Here is a 21,008-nt window from a genome sequence, read left to right as displayed (position 1 = left end):
CAGAGGAGCCTAGGATTGTGTTGGAACCTGCAGAATGACAGCTTCACTTTCTCTGTATCCAATGAAGTCAAACCATTCACACGAAGGGGAGTATTGTCTACAGTCAACAGTCTTTATGACCCTTTGGGCTTCGTGGCTCCCATAATAATGCAGGGTAAAGCGCTGCTTAGAGAGTTGTCGTCTGATGAGAGAGACTGGGATGCACCCCTACCCGCAGAAAAGGAAGGGATGTGGCTCTCATGGAGAAGCTCTTTGAAAGCTCTAGAACACCTCCAGGTACCAAGGTGCTACAGTCCAGGTTCATTGAGTTCAATGATAAAGAAAGAGCTGTGTATTTTTTCTGATGCCTCTACTGTAGCAATAGGAGCTGTGGCTTACCTGTGTACTGTTGACAGTGAAGGACAGAACAACGTGGGTTTTGTTATGGGGAAGTCAAATCTTGCACCCCGCCCTGCACACACAGTACCACGCCTTGAGCTTTGTGCTGCCGTGCTTGCTGTTGACATGTTTGAGCTGATCAGAGACGAGTTGGACATAAAAGTGGACAATGTGAAATTCTTCACTGACAGCAGGATTGTGCTAGGGTATATACACAACTCCTCAAGAAGGTTCTACATGTATGTTGCCAACAGGGTCACGCGCATTAGAGCATCCACACACCCTAGCCAATGGCATTATGTCCCAACTGCTCTAAATCCAGCTGACCAAGCCACGAGGTCTATTCCAGCAGCTGAGCTGCAACACAGCAACTGGTTCCCAGGCCCAGCTTTTCTGTATTCAGACAAATCTGCAGAGTTACATGAGACCAACCCTTTCCCACTCATTGAACCCAAAACTGATAAAGAGATACGACCAGAAGTCAAGGCATTGATAACTGTAACATCAGAGTCATGCCTAGGCTCTCAACGCTTTGAGAGATACTCAAGCTGGACCACACTCTGTAAAAGCATAGCTAGGCTTATTCATGTTGTTTCATTCTTCAAACAGAAGACGAATGAACAAACAAGCAGAAGCTGTTGTCATCAGAGCTGTCCAACATGACGCTTTCAAAAGGACACTGAAAAACACCAAGGAAGGAAAACAGACAAACACAAAACATGACAGTCTTAAAAAGCTCAATCCAGTGGTGGACAAAGATGGCCTCTTACGTGTTGGTGGCCGTCTCTCCTCTGCTGAACTTGAGGAAAATGAAAAGCATCCTGTGATTATTCCATCTGCCAGTCACATTGCTACACTACTTGTGAGACACTTCCACAAACAAGTGGCTCATCAGGGACGACACATTACCGAAGGAGCTGTCCGTGGTGCTGGCTACTGGATAGTTGGAGGTAAGCGTCTTGTGTCTTCAGTCATTCATAGGTGCATCACATGCCGTAAACTGAGAGGTAAGATGGAGGCCCAGAAAATGGCGGACCTACCTGCAGACCGGGTAACCCCCGAACCTCCCTTCACCACTGTAGGCTTAGATGTTTTCGGGCCATGGACAGTTGTAACACGACGCACAAGAGGTGGTAGTGCCCAGAGCAAACGATGGGCGGTGCTCTTCACGTGCATGTCAACTAGGGCTGTACACATCGAACTCATTGAGACCATGTCTACAGACAGTCTCATAAATGCCTTAAGAAGGTTCTTTTCTATTCGTGGACCAGCCAAACTTCTGCGCTCAGACAGAGGCACCAATTTTGTAGGAGCATGTAAGGAATTGGGCTTAGACACAGACAACACAGCAGTGGGAAACTACCTCCAGGCAAGAGGATGCTCCTGGGTTTTCAACCCGCCTCATGCGTCGCATATGGGAGGATCCTGGGAACGGCTTATCGGGGTTGCAAGGCGCATTCTGGATGCAATGCTGTTACAGAAAGGACCAACAAGTCTCAATCATGAAGTCTTGAGTACCTTTATGGCAGAGGTGATGGCGATTATTAATGCAAGACCTCTTGTCCCAATATCCACTGACCCAGACTGTCCTGCAATACTCACCCCAGCGATGCTACTCACACAGAAGATGGATACGGTTTCTGCCCCTTCTGGGAACTCCTCTTCAGGACAATTGTATGGGAAGCAATGGAAACGGGTGCAACACCTTGCCGACACTTTTTGGAAAAGGTGGAAAGGAGAATATTTGTCCACCTTACAGAGTCGTGCAAAATGGACTGAAAACAGGCCAAATGTGAAAGAAGGAGACGTAGTCCTGTTAAAGGATGCCCAAGTTAACAGGAACGAATGGCCTATGGGACTAGTTACAAAAGCCTTTCACAGCAACGACATGAAGGTCCGCAAAGTAGAAGTACGGATTGTGAAAGAAGGGACTCCCAAGGTTTACCTAAGACCAATCTCAGAGATTGTGGTTCTGCTTTCAGAGACTCAATGAGTATGCTTGAAGCAAGAGCAAAAAAGTGTTTAAATATGTTGTATTGATGTTTGTTGTGATATAATGTGATTATATCAAGCGGGGAGTGTGATGTCTTTAATGTAAAGACATTATTAAGTTAAGAAATCAGTTCATAGTTAATTAATAAATAGGTTTAATTCATTGTAAATCAGTTTTAAGAAGTGTTCTGAGAAATTATCAGAGTGAGATATCTGTATGTTGCTTTTTCTTTGTGGTGACTGTTGGAGTAGGAGTGGTGCTCTCATTACAATAGTACATCTTAAACGTCTTTTCTCCAACGGTAAAAAGTCACGCCAGCTTTCTTGGCTGAGAAACAGCAAATCTCCGACTTTGTGTTAAATGTGCTCTTTACGCTTGTTCCTTGGAAAACGTTTGTCTTTGTGAGTATTCGTGAATGTTCTAGCACATCAATTTAAGTTTATATGCAGAAATAATTATAAAATAGAATTTATATATGTGTGTTTTTAGTTTCCAAAGTGTTTCCGAATGTAGCACAGTATATATTTCTAACAGTTTGTAATTCATTGTTCTTCTTATTTCTGTATTTTTAGTTACAAAACATGAAGAAAGAAAGAAAAAAGAAAGATATTAAAAGAGAACCTCCATTAGTTACAAGAAAAGCAAGCCTTGTGTGGAGCTATCTTCATTTTGTTCGCTGGCTGTCTAGCAGCATACTGGCTCACATGTTGTGAGGACAGCACATATATATTAAATAAATTCAGACTTAAATTGCAGCTATGATGAAGTCCTTGTTTCTGAGTGAAGAAATCAGTTTTAACAGCACAGCAGTTTTCCAAATACACCTATTTCATCACACCATATTGTTTCCCTCCAAACCACATCGTATCATTCTGTAATAGAGACCTTTGTGTCAAATGGAGTTTATTTTTAAATCAATTAATCATGCAATTAAAACATTCAGTAGTATTATAAACAAAATACTAGATTTTCTTGATGAACACTCCATCACTACTGACTATATATTTATATACAGCAATCAAACATAAGATTATGGCCACCTGCCTAATATTGTACTGGTCCTCTGTTGGCTGCCAAAACAGCCCTGACCCATCAGGCGTCGACTCCCCTAGATCCCTGAAGGTGTGCTGTGGCATGTGACACCAAGATATTAGCGACAGATCCTTGCAGTCCTGTAAGTTGTGAGGTGAAGACTCCATGGATCGGACTTGTTTGTCCAGCACATTTCGTGCTCAATTGATTTGAGATTTGGGGGATTTGGAGGCCAAGTCAACACCCCAAAGTCATTGCTGTGCTCTTGAAACCTTTTTTGCTTTGTGGCGGGGCGCATTATCCTCCTGAAAGAGGCCACAGCCATCAGGAAATACTGTTTCCATGAAAGGGTGCACATGGTCTGAACAATTCTTAGGCAGGTGATACATGTCATCCACAGGGATGGCAGGACCCATGGTTTCCCAGCAGAACATTACCCAAAGCATCACTCTGCCTCTGCTGGCTTCTGGCTTGCCTTCTTCCTATACTGCATCCTGCTGCCAGGTAAGCAAAGCTCACACACCTGGTTGTCCATGTGATTTAAAAGAAAACCAGGCCACCTTCTTCCATTGCTCCGTGGTCTAGTTCTGATTGCTCACGTGCCCATTGTTGGTGCTTTTGGCAGTGGACAGGGGTCACCATGGGCACCTGACTGGTCTGTGGCTACCCAACACATTCTGAAGTCTTTCTGTCAGACCCAGCATGAACCTTTTCAGCTATTTGAGCTACAGTAGCTCATCTGTTGGATCAGACTACTACACGGGCCAGCCTTTGTCGTATGCATCAGCCGCCCATCACCCTGCAGCTGCTTCCTTGGACCACTTTTGATAGATACTGGCCGCTGCAGACTGGGAACACCCCACAAGAGCTGCAGTTTTGGAGATGCTCTGACCCAGTCATCTATCCATCACAATTCGGCCCTCGTCAAACTCTCAGATCCTTATGCTGCCCATTCTTCCTGCTTCTAACATCAACTTTGAGGACAAAACATTTGCTTGCTTCCTGATAAATCCCATCCACTAACAGGTGCCACGATGAAGAGGCAATCAGTGTTATCCACTCCACCAGTCAGTCATCATAATATTATGCTTGATCATTGTACCCTTCATAATTTAATTAACAAACACATACACCATATAAAAAAAATAGTAAGATATTGTGTAGGGAGATACCAACTCATAATTAACATGAAAAAGAGAGCACTCAAACTTTTTAATTCAGTTCAGTTCAGTTGTATTTATATAGCACCAAATCACAACAACAGCCACCTCAAGGTGCTTTATATTGTAAGGTAAAGACCCTACAAACCCTTCCAAAAACCCCAACAATCAGATGACCCCCCCTACGAGCAACCACTTGGTGACCGTGGGAAGGAAAAAAAAACCTCAGGCAGAATCAGGCTCAGGGAGGGGCAGCCATCTGCTGTGTCTGGTTGGGGCTGAGGGGAAGTAGACAGGAGAAAAGACACACTGTGGAAATCACCTTAAATCTCTGCATTCCAAAGACATCCAAACCCAAGAGATGAGCCCAGAAAGGCGCCCCCTGGTGATGAGATTAACTGCCCCCCCCCCCCCCCCCCCCCCCCCATCAAACACTGCTTTCCAAACACCATTCAGGATAAAAATCGAATAAAATTACAACATGATGCAAAGAAGCCTATCTTAAAGACTGGGGGTGCTAAAAGCCAAACCAGATCAAAATGTTATGATTATAAACTGGCACAATATCTCCTAACTGTCAAAGACAGATCCTAACCAAATACAGGCTCTAGCAACTGAACAAGGGAGACTTAAAAAAATCATGGCAGCTGACAGAAAAAAAGAACATGGATATGTTTCCACCTAAAATGGAAATCGTTCAGTAAACTTTAACCCGTTCAGTTCTGTTCATTCTAAATTTCAATGAGCTACATGACATCTCAAAATGAAAAAATAACCCAGGGAGACAGGACACATATGTCAACACATAAGTCAAGACACACACACACACACACACACACACACACACAAAGTAGAGTTTTAAAATGAGCATGCTGGAATTGAGCTGAAATTAATATTGAATGCTGAAATGAATTTAATTGAAAAACTGACATGTATCGACCTTTGTGTTATTATATTCTTTTTTTCTATTATCGTTCTTTCATTCTATTATAAATGATATTTTGGTGCTTTGGCAGAAACTGCCATGCCAACTGAACTGAGAGAGAGAGAGACAGAGAGAGAGAGACGTAGGCGTGACAGCTGGCTGTTTACTGCTATATCTGGGAGGAATCGACGTGACTCAGGCTCCGGTGTAACGTGAACGGAAGAGAGGCGATGCTGCCGCTCTCGATGCTCTGCGCTTCCTGTTCTTCTCCTTCACACCTCTTTACGCTTCCCAGGCCGTGCGGCGACTGACAAAGCCCGCGCGAAGACTCCCATCAACAGGAGGAATTACGCACAGATCCGAGCCGGTACCGGACCTCCGTTGGCAAACATCAGCGGGTACGGGCCTGTTTATCCCAATGTTCCCATCACCTGTCCTTCTTACAGCTTTCTTCTTACAGCAGCTTCCTCTACAAAGGAGCAGATGGCAGGAGACGCCAGCTGGCCTCTTTTATGCTTTATTGCTCTTCTGGGGAGGTGATGGAGATTGAAGTCACCTTTTAATTCGTGGATTGTTGACTTTATCGCCCTTTTTAAGCCTGACGTGAGTCTCTATGAGGTAAATAGATTTATGTGATGTCCGACTAACGGGAGTGATTCAGAGCGGGTTTTAGTTTGGCTGTTATTATATAGGCTACCTCTACATCCCCGCTGCTGCTGTGTATGTGTGTGTGTAGTAGGTAATGTGTGCTTCTGCGTAAGGAGGGTGTGAGCTCGCAGTATGTAGCTTGTGTTGTGCGGAGGAATCCCCTGTGTGCAGACGCTTGCGCTTGTGTGTCAGAAATTGCACGATAGGTTGTTAAGCCCCGAGAGGGAGAGATGATGCATTCTGCGTGGATGTCTTATTTTCTTGCGTGGGGCCTGTTTATATGGTCATATTCGATCAGGTTACAACCATGATGTCTTGACAGAAGTCCTGCACATCCATCCACAGAGCAGCGTGGCCTGAAAAAGATGCAAACCACTGCAATCCGCACAAACACAGAAGGCATCAGAAGAGGAGATAGAGGCCATGTTTGAATCATCTTGTAGCGCAAATCAAGCCTTTCTGGCGCATTAACAGTTCCATGTGACACTTCCCAGCTTCCAGACGTTTCCAGGGTGCTTGCAGGAGGAGAGGATTTGGTGGGATGGTTCAAAATGGCCCGCAGCTTTAAAAGTAGCAGTGCTTCCATGTTATTCATGATGCAACATTATTACATTTGCTGAGTAATGAGTAATTTGTAGCTTGCTGGGAAGTGACAGTACACACACACACACACACACACACAGGTCTGTGTATTCCCAGTCCTGGTGAGCCTGAGTGCTGTGATTAGGAGGAGGCTGCTGGTGGTTGCAGATGTGAAGCCAAACTATTTCAAAGCACATCTTACTGGCACTGACATCCACTACTGCACGAAAGCACATGATGTAGTCATGAAAGTTATTTATTCTAAAAAGTACAATTATGTAGAAATGACAGAAATTTAGTCTCACTTTAAAGAACGATGGGTTAAAGTGGGATTTGGAATGTGGGGGAACCTTGAGATCGGATGTAGGTAGTGTACTGTGGGGGGGAAAGAATCACTTAGACAAGAGTCACATAATAATTTGCATTGTGAGCGCCACTAGATTTTTCTCAGTGTTTAGGCTATGATTAGCTGATTTGTGCTGCTGCTCTGAGACTTACTGCTCTTCGTTGATCTTTGTGACCAGCTGGATTCCACGGGATGTAAGCAGATGCTATATGAGCTCTCATGGCTGATTTCCAGCTTCTAAAAGATGTAAACCAGTATAAACAGTACAATTAAGTGAGTGAATCTAATAATATTAAATTTATCGGTGACTACGATTCTTGATGCAACCATTAAAATGACAAAGAGCACCAGAGTCTGCTCGGCACCAGCCCACTTTACCATAGTACTGTAAACTAACCAGTTTGGCCTGCTCTAAACTGTATCAGACATTTCACACAAAGATAACTTCAACAACACATGTATGATGCATTGATCCGGTCATAATTTAGAATAGTAAATGTAAGAATCAGATTTCCAGTTTGTCAGGTGACTCTAGCTGAGCAGTCTTTACCTTTTGAAGATAACCTCTCATATTTTATTCCTGTCTTCTTATATTTTACTTGCTTTCTCAGAGTAAACTCATAACACATTAATTTATTTCTCTCTGGGAACACACAGCAGCTGTACGTTTAGGTAGAAAGACACATCGTGGTTCAAACTATATAGAAACAGTTTATATTTAGTAATATTTGTTACATTGTTTGAAAAATTTCATTTGGAATTACCGTACCACTTTAAAAAAAAATGCTTGTAGCGCTAGCTAGACGCTGACGTACCGTGACCACAACTTTATTGACTTCTGTAACATGAATCCTGTTCGGAAGCTTATTTTAAATCTTTGCTACAGGTGCCGGATAATACAAGAGACATTGCCATCATATTACAAATAAGTTAGATTTATTTGCAATAAAACACACTTCTGTTTAGTTTAATACACTCATGGGTTACATTTCTGCTTTTACTGCCGTTAGAGCAGAAAATCTGCTGTACTGAAACTAAAGGGGGCACCGGCCGCTATGTTAATGCTATTAGCAGTACAGCATTACGTTTCTGAGACTGACACTGGGTTTGATTCCTATGCGGGATATTTATTTATTTTGCATAGAGTTTTCTAATGTTTAATTTAGTTTGCAGTTTTCACTGGTTTTGTTTTTGCGTTGTTCACAGGATAGGTCTAGATGGCAAAACTGCCTAAATCTATTTAGCTTTAGAACTTTTCATGACTTTTATCACATTAGAAGCTTCTGAATTTTCTGGGTTACCCATGTGAAAAGTCCTGCTTTGTCTAACATGTGACTGGTTACCTGAAAAATCCCTGGCTGCTCCAGATGCATGCCAAAGTATCCTTGGGCAAAGATGCCGAACCCCAAGCTGCTCTCCGATGCAACGTCACAGTATGAATGTGTGTGAGTGTTAGATAGCTCTTAACTGTAGAAAGAAGTGCTTGTGTGAATGGGTGAATGAGGCAGGTTGTATAAAGCGCTTTGAGTGCTCAACGTAGAGGAGAAAGGTGCTAAATAAGAACCAGTCCATTTACCATATTTTGGAAGTGGTTTTGAATTCTTCTCAGGAGCTTGAAAAAAGGCGACTGGACTTCTTTTTTTTTATTTTCTTGAAGATATTTCACCTCTCATCCGAAAGACTTCTTCAGTTCTCAACCAAATGGTGGAGAGACCCCTGTGGGTGTAGTCCCCTGGAGGTGGATGTGACCCTCTATTGTTCATGTGTTTGTTTTATTCACTGGATGAACAATAGAGGGTCACATCCACCTCCAGGGGACTACACCCACAGGGGTTTAAATACCTGGGTCTCTCCACCTTTTGGTTTGAGAACTCAAGAAGCGTTTTGGATGAGAGGTGAAACGTCTTCAAGAAACAAAAAGAAGTCCAGTCGCCTTTTTTCAAGCCCCATAGACTACTATGACCTGGATGACTGAGAACCTACAGAGATTTTGAATTCTTGCTTAATCTCAGCAGCTAGAATGCGTTTGTTAGTCAAAACTGCATTTTTAGAAACAATTTTTAACTATTACTGTTTGATTAATAGTTAAAATGCAGAACCAGTGTCTGCATTGCCTCAAAACTGTCATCTTTTAATATTGATAAAACATTGATGACCCTGATTGATTGGGCCTTTATTGAATTGTTTTATCCTTTTTGCTTGGTGGCCTGGTTTGATAATCTGTCTCTTTAAAAATAAGAATTACCTGAACCGAATAGTGAAGTGGTCCAGTAAGCAGTTAAATCCAGAGTCTCTGTACTCCAGACAGGTACAGAGGATATCTGGATCAATCTTTAAAGGACACTACAGGACTCAGGACACAAATGCCCACGTGTAAAACCAACGTTATAAAAGCAGTTTTGTTCCTATCATGTAACATTTTTATGAGCTGGCTCCCTGCACTGCAAAACAAATTTACTCTCGGGTACAAATAAAGTTACTTGCCAACAGTACCCTGACTGCTGTTAGGGACCAGAATGAAATCCTCAGACCTAATGTGAGGTCTTAAGCTGGTGCAGTGGGCCCTGGGTTCTTCTTGGTGCAGAACAATTCTAGGTTTTATGTGGCTAGAGTGTTTAGGCAGTTCCTGGATGACAAAGAGATTGATGACATTGACTGGCCCTCACATTTCCTCAGCCTGAATCCAACTGACAGCCACTGGAACATTATGTACTGGTGCATCCAGTGCACCAGTACATAGTGGCTCACAGCTTTATCCAAATCTGGGAGATCCTCAGGATGCAGTCCACCATCTCATCAGGAGCATGCCTTGGCCTTGAAAACATGGGAAGCTTTTTGAAAGGGAAACTGATCACATTTGTGAAGTTGAACTTAAAAATTTGTGCGTAAAACAAGCAAAATAAAAAGCAGTCTAAGTGGTGACTTTTGTACTTCCCCATGCTGCAGCACTCACTTTTATGGTTAAAAAAAAAACAAGGTCATACTGTCCACTTTTATTCTGGGTCTTAAGCAATAAGTGGTTCTTCTCTGATGGCTAGCTGCATTGAAATGGGAAAATCCACCTGCTAGCCATAATGTTTGGGTTTGTAGAGCACCTTATAAATAGAGACTGTGTGGAGGAGAGCCTGTTTGAGTCAGGTGCACTGGTTCACTGGACCGACAAGCTGAAGTCAGACGCTAATTCTTCCTTGTAGGGTCGGGTGTACCAAGCGGTGCAATCAGCCGGTAAAGCAGATGTCCACAAGTTGTGATCAGCTCTATTTTAAGCAATAAAATAGTCTGTTTCTCAAGCACATCCAACCAGCTTGTAACATAACAGGTCACTACATGTGCATCACAAACACAACTTTTCTCACCGAAGCTGATATCCATCAGCATGTTCATAGGAAAAAAAAAATCTTGTATCCATAATAATCACGCTCATTCACTTGCATTCGCTTTTCCTCACTACTGCTATGAAGTAATTCACTCAGTGAGATAATGTGAGATAAGATTTTGACCAATCAGTTCTCATTGAATGGTCAGTAGGCGTCACCATACCCGGAAAACCCCTCAGAACTCTGCAGGAGAGTAGGAAGGTGTGACGTTTTTCAATAGCATCTAAAGCAGGGGTGCCCACACTTGCGGCCCGCGGGCCGCTTCCGGCCCCACCCCCTTCTGGTCCGCAAATTGATTTGGCCCTTTAAGTTACTTTTTTGACATTTTGCTTAACCCTCTTAATTGGAGGGAACTGTCAAAATGTCAAAAAAGTAACTTAAAGGGACAAATTGTATGTTATGTTATTTTTGACATCAATTCGCAGATCAGGAGTTTGGGCACCCCTGATCTAAAGTCTGTGTTTCTGAGATGCAACTTTCTATTTCTACAAAAAAAAATTGTTACATTTATTTATTTATTGGCTGCAGACTATTCGACAACAGTTTTATTGTTCAATAAGCATTAATATATGATCCTAAACAGCTTGTTAAGCTGAACCTTACTAAAACCACTGAACTAAGCTTACAATGTATGCTGCAATTGTCATAGGAATGCCCATATATTAATATGATGATTTATGAAATGTATAAAATGTTATTAAACTTGATCCTAATCTGCTGGTAAGTCTCTTACACTGCTGGAATTGCAGCTATTAGAACACAGAACACAAAGAATACCTGTTCAATCAATCAGATTGATTTCACGTTGATCTGCTGAGAAGCTATAACCATTTCCTCATCTCCTTTATCAGGCTGTGGGACAGTAACCTTAAATATTTAAATATATCCAGTTTAACATTTCTGAGCTCTAATATGCAACCATCAACTTAGAAATGAACAGCAGCACTGAGAACACACTCAGCAATAAAATAATTAACTGGAATTAAAATTTTACCGCTCTGTGCGATAAATCTGCAGGATAACTTTTTGCTGCAGCATTCATCTTTTGTCCTTTTTGCAAGTGTTGCATTTTACCCGTATTTTTTTAATGTTTTTTTTTATAGACTTTAAACCAAATTCCAACCAAACAAGCTACACCTACACTCACAGCTCTATCCATTGCTGAGAAAACTATAGTTGTTAACTGCAAAGCTAAATAATCACTTAATAATAACCATTGGCTGATTCTCCTGATTGAACACACGCATATAAAGGGAAAGCGTATCTGACTGAAAAACAGAAGGACTTGCTTTATTGAAATGTGGTCTTCATTCATTAACTCATTAAATATAACTCTAGAATCCTGATTTTTGCTTGTCAGCGAATATGATGCTATTATAAAATGCTATTAATTTTGCTATCTAAGCATATTATTACTATTGATTTGATTTACATGTGCGATCAACATTATCGCCACTGCTATTATGAATACAAATTGAGTGCTCTGTATGAACTCTTCTAATCTTTGTTGCAGGTTCACTCAGCGTTTTTCTTTGCAGGTAGCAACTGGTCACTCCAGGAGCTCCAGCATGACTTAATTGGGGTTTCTATTCCTTTTGATCCTGGAGGGACCTCTATGCTTCAATGGGGGCTATATGGCCATGGTGGATGCATATTGGCGGTGGATTCATTTGCACTGTGGCAGGTCCTGGGGCCTTGTTCCTGTCAGGGTGTTGTTGGGCGGCCCTAGGGCTGTGCTGCTTGGTCTCACATGTGGAGGTTTAGGGGAGATTGGGATGGGTTGAACATGGATGCTTTTTGCCTGACAGAGGCTGGCATCTGTGCAGTTTGCATGCATGGGGCCAAGTTGTGGTGTCTGGCATGCTTGATTCCACCCCCTCCCTTGTTCGTCTGGTCTTTTGCATTCATCACACTCTGGTGACTGGACCTGATTGTGGATGTTTTAGTGACCTGTCACCATGGTTTCTGCCTCTCGGTGGATCTTTGGGTTGGTCCTCTGAGCCTGCTGTGGGCTATGACCTCCTTGGGGTGTGGGGGTGGGATGGTGTTGTGTGGGGGGTTGGGGAGGTTGTTGGCTTTTTTCCCTTGCCCACCTGGTCTCCCGTAGAGTGGAACTGTACCTCACCTGTCTCGCTTCTTTCAATGCACAGCACTTGCCTGGCACACATTTACACATAGGATTTATAATGACTATATTTACATAGAGCAACACAGGACTCACTATAGGTTCTGGGGGTGGTCTGGGTTGGTGTTGGGGAGTCATATCCCAGGTTGGGCTACCTGGAAATAGCATCATTGCCCACGGTGTGAACCACTACATTTTCTGTTGTTGTTTCTGCTTGTTGCTCTGTCCTTGCTTGAGTGCTTGAATTCTGGATTTCATTGTGGTGCATTTTGCCCACTTTGAATAGGTGGTAGTTGGTGGTGGGACGTTGGTGAGAATCACATATTAACGGGAGGAGGTGGGATGGAGGAGGGGAGGGCCAGTAATGTATAGAAGAATACAAAGTGACAGATGTCTCAATCATATATGCTTTGATTGCTTAAGTAGAGTAGAAAAGTTCTATATGAGGACCAGTCCATTTACCATATGACTTTTAGTTCACACAGTTTTTTGTTTTGTTTTTTTAACCCACTGAGAGGCAGGGCTTCATGTCCATATTCCATTGTCACTTTGTGCTGGACTGGTTTAAAGACGCTCACTCTTAACTAGCTTATTAGTTGCATACACATTTGATTTAGAGCTGCAAGGGCAGCAGGAGGAAATGTTAAGTTAAGCTAAGTCATGTTTGCTAGTTGACTTTCCTGCGATGCTCTTACGCCCCCTCCCCCATTAGTCACTGCTGCTGCACAAGGCTTCATAAGCATGCTGACGCGAAATATTCAGCAGCCAGACATCACAGGACACCAAAGTCCAAATTCATGACCCAAGCATTGTTTTAGCTCACAGCAAAGAGGAGAGATTCCCCACACATAATGGTGAGCCATATAACTTGATAACAGATTATGCTGTATATAAATATGAAGCACATCTGACCTAGTTTGTCTCAGTGGCAGCTTATAGAGCTGACTCAGTGTGAAGTTTGTTCAGGTTCCTTCATTCTCTAGATTGGGGTCTGTTCTCATTAGCCATTTGTAACCAATTTAAATTAAAAATAGCATCATTGACTTAATTCATTCAGATTTTAGTATATTTGTTATTATGTAAAGTATTTTATTCACATAAACTGTGAAAGATGGGCACAGATAATTGTGAATTATGTAAGTAATAATGTGCAATATGTTGCTGCTTATAAGCACATTTGACTGGGGGAGCAGTTAATGGAGGGAATGCTCAGATAAGAATGAATTCATTTACAATCTGATCTGAAAAGTTTTTATGAGTGTTGGTATATTGTCCTGTTGAATTTCCAGCTTTGTCGTGTATATGGTGGAATTCAAAGACTGATAACACCAGCACACTCTGCTGGAGCTTTTTGAAATGCTTTCTGAATAATCACCAATTTCACATAATCCTAAACAAAACGAAGACTTTGCCTGGAATTGGTGTCCTAAACTCATGAATCCTCAGCCCTGCAACGGGACAAACGTCTTCCTCATTTAGAATAATGTAAACAAATATATCCAAAGAAAGATAAGTGAAGAAATTGCTCACATTTGCAATTTTTTTAATAAATGGGTAGAAATGCACCTTATTTTTTTTATTTTTCTAATAATTTACAAGCATAATGTTTTTTGTTCTGGTTGCCATAATGAAATCATTTAAAAACCATCAAATGCAACATAAGGCGCAAAAGAAATTAAACCCCAAACCCATTGTGCTACATGAGCTACAGTAACAACAGCTGATGTTACTGGTCTGATTTTATTTTACAGCACATGTAGTGCATGCAGTAAACTCTGTGCGTTATAGATGAAAGAATCTTTGGCTAATCAAAACTGCTCACACTGACGAGGAGATACTTGTTTTTATAAACTTATTAAGAAAACACGAACGTCTCCTCTCTGTGACAAAGGTTGAATTGTGTAAGACAGTAAAAGCTAATTTTCTTTACACATATAACTGATTATGAGACATTGCAATGTCTGTAACTATCAGATAACTAATCCACATCACCTGAAACACCTTTTTCAGTTATTTCAGCTACCAACCAGACAGCGTGTTGTGCTGATATGTTTATGAGTGGATTGTTGCGTAGTTAGCCTCACCTCTTTAAAGGGCTCTGTGATTGCTCTGAGTGGGAGTCAGAGGATTGACAGCTTCCTTCAGCCAGGCATTAGCATATGGCTCCAGTGGGCAGTAGTACCCCGGCCACTCAAGATGTCATGATCTTGCATGTCCTGGAAACAGCATCGAATTCTGTTTTTCAAACTTTCACTGAACAATGAATATAAAGTTGTACTGTTATTTGTTTCTTCCTGATTTATTTCATAAATACAATCTTTGTAAATCTAGCATTCATTTTATAATGCTTTTTATGATTTAACGGACTAAAGAAGGAAACATGAAAAGCAGAGCTGCAACACTCTCAGTCAAAGGTGCATAAAAGGAGCAGCATATTGCACATTTTTCTTATTTAATGACACAGTTATCTGTGCTGCATATTTATATATTGTAGATTTGAGCAAGATAAAAGAAAAGTCTTTTTTTTTTATTGTATCAAAAAACAAACAAAGAAAAATTGCCAGCAAATGAGTATAACAGATGTATATTTTTAGGTCTTTTAAATCTCCAACACTTGTGCCCTCTATGGCAGAGTGTTGCCTTCAAGAAACAAACAACTACTTTGTCCCTTAACAATTTTTTTTAAGTAAATCTGAAGTTTACAAAGTCTGAGAAGTGTGGCCAATGAATTTTAGGTGAACAGTCCTTTTTGGACACTGCTAGCAGGCTTGAATACATGCATGAATATGTAAAGAAGCATATTTGATTGAGTACACATGCTTTTTGTCCTTACTTGTATATTAAAATGGTAGTTTTTCATTCATTGCCACAGGCCAGCATTGTGCATTTAACCCACATTTGTTTGAGCAATAACATTCTTATGGATGGGGATGTGCAAGGATGCAGAGTTATTATTAATATAACTTTTTTCCTGTACTATCCACTATGGAAATGGATGCACAAACATTTTATGGGTGTAAAGAACATGATTGAGCAGTTAGGCTCACTCCTCCCCACAGTAAGGACAGTGAACTTGAGGAGAGTGACAGTGAGGAAAAGTGGACCAAGGATTCAGGTTTGAGGGGGAGTTAAGAGACCAGGGCCCAGTCTGTAGAGAAACATACTGTATGTAACGGATGTGTGCGTATGAGGTATATGACCTAATTTTATGCTTCCTGGTTTCTTTTGAAAACCGCCTGTCTGATGACAGTGAGTCTTTGGAGATGCAGATGGCTGCCCCTCCCTGAGCCTGGTTCTGCTGGAGGTTTCTTCCTGTTAAAAGGGAGTTTTTCCTTCTCACTGTCATCAAGTGCTGCTCATAGGGGGGTCGTCTAATTTTTGGGTTTTTTCTGTATTATTGTAGGGTCTTAACCTTACAAAATAAAGTGCCTTGAGATGACTGTTGTTGTGATTTGGCGCTGTATACTGTAAATAAATTGAATTGAACTGGATGAAGGTGAAGATGGAGGTCAAGGTTTCTGGTGGTTAGCTGGCGGGCCACTGGCCCGGGGCAGGGTGTAGGTCCCCAGGACCTGCTGGAGGTCAGGTGGAGCCAACTTCGCAAAGTGACAGTGAGCCAGAATCTCGAGCCAGGGCCACAGTATGGTCCGTTTTCACCCCATCAGTGCAGCCCATTAAGGGGTTAGGCCAGACCAATTCGTGGCCTCCAGCTTCTTTGGGAGACTGCTGTCTGGAAAGATGGGCCTCGGAACTCGGTAGACACCCATTGCAGGCCTTAGACAACACATGTAAGGAGAGGCTACGGCCTCCTCTCTGGCCTGACTGCCTTCACTCTTCAGCCGACAAACATGGTCTGCCATCGGAGGACCGCCACCGGGACTGGCCCCCGTCTCAGCAATTTCAGGAGGCCTGCAGGCTTGCCTCTGGCCTCTTGCTTTTCCAGACTTTCATTGCCCCATTCCAACTTTTTTTAATATGTATTCCTGCCATCAAATTTAAAATGAGCTAAAAATGAAAGTCATGAAATGAAATAAAATCTCATTTTAAACATATGATATATTTTTTGTTCTATTGTGAATAAAATGTGGCTTTGTGACATTTGCAAGTCACTGCATTCTGTTTTCATTAATAATTTGCTCTTGCACACTGCAATACACAAACACAGAGTGCACAACGCCACAGTCAAATTATCTGTGATATCTTTGACTACATTGACATGACATGAGCTCTTACAGGCTCACCCGGTAATACTGTTCGCTCCCAATCTTCCCTTTGCTTCAAAACTAAAAATATTTACTATCATCTGCCGTTATGTCAGGCGCCTCGTTTCTCACCATCAACTTAATTTGTCACATCTCTTGGTTTAATTACATCAAGTGGAAGGTGGTTGCAATCTCAAGTAGATCAAATTAAGCCCTGTGCAAATGCTGCAGTGTCTTCTTCCAGGTTTCTGTGGCAACAATGTCTCTGTCTCCCTTATTTCTTTTGGGAGTAATGCAAGGCTTGTCATCAGATGCTAAATGAAATCTTAACGCTGGAAATCACTCCTTTTAGGCAGGTTAAGTGGTTTGACTGTTAAATTTCCACTGAGAAGTAACTAATTGTGTGTGTGTGAGAGAGAGAGAATGTGAGACGGGGACAGCAACTTTTAGCATCACTGGCTAGTGAACGAGGCATGTATCTTTTTCTATCTTGTGATATTTCTGAAGATACCATAAGTAAATGTTTCAGGATAGCATCATGTCATCAATACAAATCAACACTCTACTATCAAAACAAAGCCTTACCAAGCCTTCAGCCTGTGCTTATACATTTCCTGCTAATGTACTTATGCACTGCACTTTCCTCTTAAACTGCATGGTCATACTGACACTTAAATCAATGCATTCCTTAAAGGGATTCTTAAAGCAGTAATCTACTGCTGCTCACTGCCCCACTTCACCTGCTTAACGCTCCCAAAACTGCTAACTTTGTTGTTTAGCAATGTTGTTTAGCAGCCCAGGAAGGGATAGGACACCTGACTGTGTTGTGGTTGGACCTGGCAAAAGCATGTGGTTCCATCCCTCACGAGCTTGTCGAGCTCGCCTTGCAACGACATCATGTTCCAGGCAAAACATAGTATAATAACTTAATATGAATACAATCTTACAGACATGTGATCAAGGCTACATATCAGGGAGGAGAACAATCAAGCAACACACTCTGCTTTCTGTTCGTGCTGAGGCATTCCCGCCTTGCATGCTAGATGGTCAACATGAGATTTGTGTGTGTTAGTATACATATAAATTATTTCTCAATCATTTAGATTAAGTCCAGGTTATATTTGCTGCTGTATTAACGAAAAGCTAATATAAAAATAAAAAATAAATGATAGCCAATGCAAGCAGAAAGAGACAAGTGAAAAAATGCAGAGTGGAGGCTGGATTTGTTAGCGGGGGAGGGTAATCGTTCATAACACTGGCTTGTAGGATTTGTACAGTATAAGCTGTTACATAATGCACAGTAGACATGCTCTGTGGCTCCCTGCCGCGCTCTCAGAAAACAAAACCTTACATGTTTGAATTGATGTTTAATACAGGTACATGATTAAAATTATATCTGCTCTTATTTTGACAGCTTAATTGGATTTAAGGTGACAATAACGGATCTATTAGCCTCAACTCTGGTGACTAAGAACGCGTGCGAGGACGCAGGTAGAATATCTTTATTAAATGGATTTGAGAGGAGAAATTATGAGATGAGTTTTGTCATGAGGCCATAATTCAATGCAGAGTTCATTTGTCACTGGAGTATATTTAGCTCTCTGTTCATTTGTTTCTGGAAGAGCCAAATTTGGCTCTTCCTTTTCTGTCTCTAGTTACTTTTTTTTCCCTCTCCCACACACACACACTCGCCCTGCCTCTGCAGTGAGGAGTCACAGAAAGCGATTGCTTGGAGTGGAGAATAAAACAAGAAACGAGGACCACAGACATCCAAGAAAAACACAAGTCAGCGTCTATATTCTTAACTTGATAGTTTTTTAATTGTGTTTTCTTAATCATTTATAATATTTAAATGAAGTGAAAAATGGCCTTGAAATGTGTCCATCTTGATATTGCCTATTTGTTAAGCTGTCAAAAAGCCTAAATATAATCAATATTTAGTGATGTTGTAGAGAAACAGTGGTAACTTGTACATGGATGAATTGATGGAATACTTGCCTGTGAAGAGAACAAGCTGGAAGAAATTTTTGCCTTACAAAATATGCTTTCCCATATTTCATAAGACTGTTACACAACTGAAAAAATGTACTGTGGCCTTTAAGGACGAAGCACAAGCACAAACGTTAAGGGGAATGCAGAGCTTATCAATCTGGAAATGCTGTAAATATAAAATCATATAACAAAGGTCCTCAAGAGTTCAAAAAAATCTTTCAGAGTAGTTTATGTTAATTATTCTCACCTTAGGAGGAGAAACTGATCATTTGTATCTACTTTTTTGTGCAATCATGAACTATAGATTTAAACAAAACAAACCTTTCAATTATAAAATATATATAATTCAAAACATAAAAATCAATGCTCAGTGTTTTCTTACACACCTCCCCTTTTGTAACTTTTGCTACAATTTTGTTGTTGACAGTTTGGCAGTAAAGTTACTGTGACTGAGCACTGCTAGTTACAGTAGTTTACCAAGTAGCATCATCAGCTTTTTAATGTCTTTTAACATATTCCTGTGTCTTGCACATCATGCACCGCTGCTTTGTACCAGAGCATCCGTGAATCCCCGAGTTGCAGCTTCAGATTTTGCTGTCCTCTTTCATTTGCAGCTATGACCTTTCATTGGCCAGCTCCGGTTTCCTGTATGTGAGGATGTTTCAGCTCTCATCCAGCTGGCGTCTTCTTCAGTTCTTCTTAGGTTTTGAAGCGCTCTGCGTTCTCCAGCTGGTACGCTGCCGAATATTTCTTTAAACTCTGGTTTTCTTGTCGTAGCTCAACAAACATTTAGGTTCTCAAAGGTCACCGTGACCTCGCATCACAAATCAAAGAGGATAAAATTTTTCTTTATATTATTTTTTTCAGTTTTCTTGCTATTTTTTTTTTTTTTTTTACCTCTTATCTTTTAATGGGTGGAGTTTTCATTATTGATGAGTTACATAGTAACTTGATGACAATAATGAAGCAGAAAACAATGAACCTGAATTATTCTTTGAGATGTGGATGTATGTTATGTTATGTGCAGATGATTTTGGATGCTTTATTCATTGCTTTATGTACTACATTAAGAATTGTATAGTTAGATATTTGTTGTGGGCACAGTGCTGCTATGTCAAAATACTGTCATAAAGAGTATTATACGTCTGCAGTATGCAGTTTTTATTTTGTAAAACTGTGTTTGCACCCATTTCTACCTGAGACCCTCCAGACGCTGCACTCTGCTCTGGACTGCATCCCCTTTCTCTATTAATTTCTCCTTCCTTTGTCTTCCTTTGTCTTCCTTTGTCAGACCTTTTCTTTGTTTCTTCTTGTGCGCTCTCTTCACCCACAGGATGTGACTGTGGGTTGATTAGAAAATGTGTGGCACAGAACAGGCAATCAATCATCCTGCCAAAGCCTGACACTTCTGCGCATGCACTCGCTCACACATGTAACCCCCCCCCACACACACACACACACACACACCCTGCTCCTCTCTCTCCTCCCTGTATCATCCACAGAGCATCATTTAAGGTTTGTTGTGTCTTTGTTTTCACTCCCTTCGTTTCCCACGCCTCTCCCTGTTCTTCTCCTCCTCCTCTATTTCCTCCTCTGAATTACCACCTCCCACACTCCATCTCCTCCTCCTTATAGTCTACATTCATTCATCCGGCCATGCCAGTCATTTCTCTTTTACATTTATAGATTATCTTCCTGGTAATTCTGCTCACTTAGATCATTTACAGTGCAGGGAGTGAGAGAATTACAAAGGACCTTTGATGCTTTTAAACACATTAAACTATCTTTAAATTAAAAGGCCCTCCCTCTTCTACTTTTAATTATTTCATACATCTTGGTTCAACAGTTTTGTTACACATACACAGACAGAATATTCTTACCTGATATTGTGAATGGCTGTCTCATGCTACTGAAACACCTCTGACCTGTCAAGGCATGAATACTGGACTCTGAGACTTTGGCAGTAGATCCTTTGGGTGCAGCGCAGCATTGTAATGTAACAGTCATCTAAGGACGAGGCAGCCCTGACACCGTTTTTCCACACTGTCTTTTTGAGCTCATCCGTAGGAAATATAAGTCTTTCCCCTTGCGTTAAATTAACGTGGTGTAATTCGCACTTACGCTGTCCAATTCAGCGCAAACGTCTTATGTTTGATAAAGTCTGAACCCATCTGCATGACAGTTTTTAACAACAGTTATAACGCCACCTTGTGGCAACAGGAAATGGCATTTTATACTTGGATTAACC

The 21,008-nt window shown here is 41.3% G+C and overlaps 1 protein-coding gene across 2 annotated transcripts in view; it reads left to right on the top strand.

Annotated features, from left to right (window-relative positions):
* The first annotated feature begins 5,693 nt into the window (after positions 1 to 5,693).
* peli3 (pellino E3 ubiquitin protein ligase family member 3) overlaps positions 5,694 to 21,008 on the top strand; it is a 48,074-nt gene continuing 32,759 nt past the window's right edge. For both annotated transcript variants that reach the window (XM_030723271.1, XM_030723270.1), the window contains exon 1: positions 5,694 to 5,886. The gene's annotated coding sequence lies outside the window, so the exon portion shown is untranslated. The remainder of the gene's footprint in view (positions 5,887 to 21,008) is intronic.

The sequence above is a fragment of the Archocentrus centrarchus genome, unplaced genomic scaffold, assembly GCF_007364275.1.
Source record: "Archocentrus centrarchus isolate MPI-CPG fArcCen1 unplaced genomic scaffold, fArcCen1 scaffold_24_ctg1, whole genome shotgun sequence".
NCBI classification, from domain to species: Eukaryota; Metazoa; Chordata; class Actinopteri; order Cichliformes; family Cichlidae; genus Archocentrus; species Archocentrus centrarchus.
Note: the sequence above shows the minus strand (reverse complement) of the source record. Positions and strands in the feature narration are given on the sequence as shown.